Source organism: Capsella rubella, unplaced genomic scaffold (assembly GCF_000375325.1).
Source record: "Capsella rubella cultivar Monte Gargano unplaced genomic scaffold, Caprub1_0 scaffold_8, whole genome shotgun sequence".
NCBI lineage: Eukaryota > Viridiplantae > Streptophyta > Magnoliopsida > Brassicales > Brassicaceae > Capsella > Capsella rubella.
This window is the reverse complement of record NW_006238916.1, coordinates 3,026,024-3,027,074: the sequence shown is the minus strand read 5'-3', so window position 1 is coordinate 3,027,074 and position 1,051 is coordinate 3,026,024.

The following is a 1,051-nucleotide window of genomic DNA, read 5'->3' as shown; positions in this document are numbered from 1 at the left end:
TGTGACAGCTAAGTTAATGTGTTCAAGTTACGGCTGAGTTATGAGTATAATTATAATTTATAATTAGCAATTATATAAGTATATAATGGATATGACATATAATAAATATATTACCAGCAAATATGCATGTTAAGATTGTTAATATTGAAAAGAAAATGGATAATTTACACAATTTCATCCAATTCAAATTATGTAGTGTTGGTTATGACTAGAAACTTGTTCTTGTGTGATAGTTTTCGAAATGTTACCAACAAAGTCTAAATTATTGATGAATAATATGGTAACATGATTGTATCATATTTAAACCTAATATTTATGTGATTTAAGTGATTTCATAACTTGATTATAACTAAAAATTGAGATAACGCATATTTAGGGTATGGCTGACTTACACTACGTTATGGCTGAGTTATAGATAACATTACGGCTGAATTATCAATAACCTATTAATTACATGATTCCGTTACGGCTGAGTTATAACAAAGTAATTGACATAACGCATATTTAGGGTATGGCTGACTTATACTATGTTATGGCTGAGTTATGGATAACATTACGGCTGAGTTATCAATAACCTATTATTTACGTGATTCCGTTACGGCTGAGTTATTGATAACATTACGACTGAGTTATAGGTCTGTTAAAATGGCCAAAATGAAGAAAAATTGATAAAAACATGATTTAAAAGATAAGATATATGTTTGGGATTACAAAGAAGTTCAAAAAGAAGTACAGAAAGAACAAACAACGGATGAAAGAGATAAAGGAAGAAGACGGAAAGTTGCGTTGGTTAATGTGATGGCTGAGTTATCGTACGGGAAACGAAGACGAAAGGTCGCGTTACGGCTGAGTTATCTGTAACCTATTGGGCTGAGATATCAGTAACCTTATACGGCTGAGTTATCAGTAACATAACATGAATATATTCCGTATGCTGAGTTATGCTACGGCTGAGTTATTATATTAAAGAAAACGAAAGGTCGCGTTGATGCAGTCCGTAGTCATCAAGAACCAATTTCACTAGCTTCTCGTGCGTTGTTTCCGCATCTAT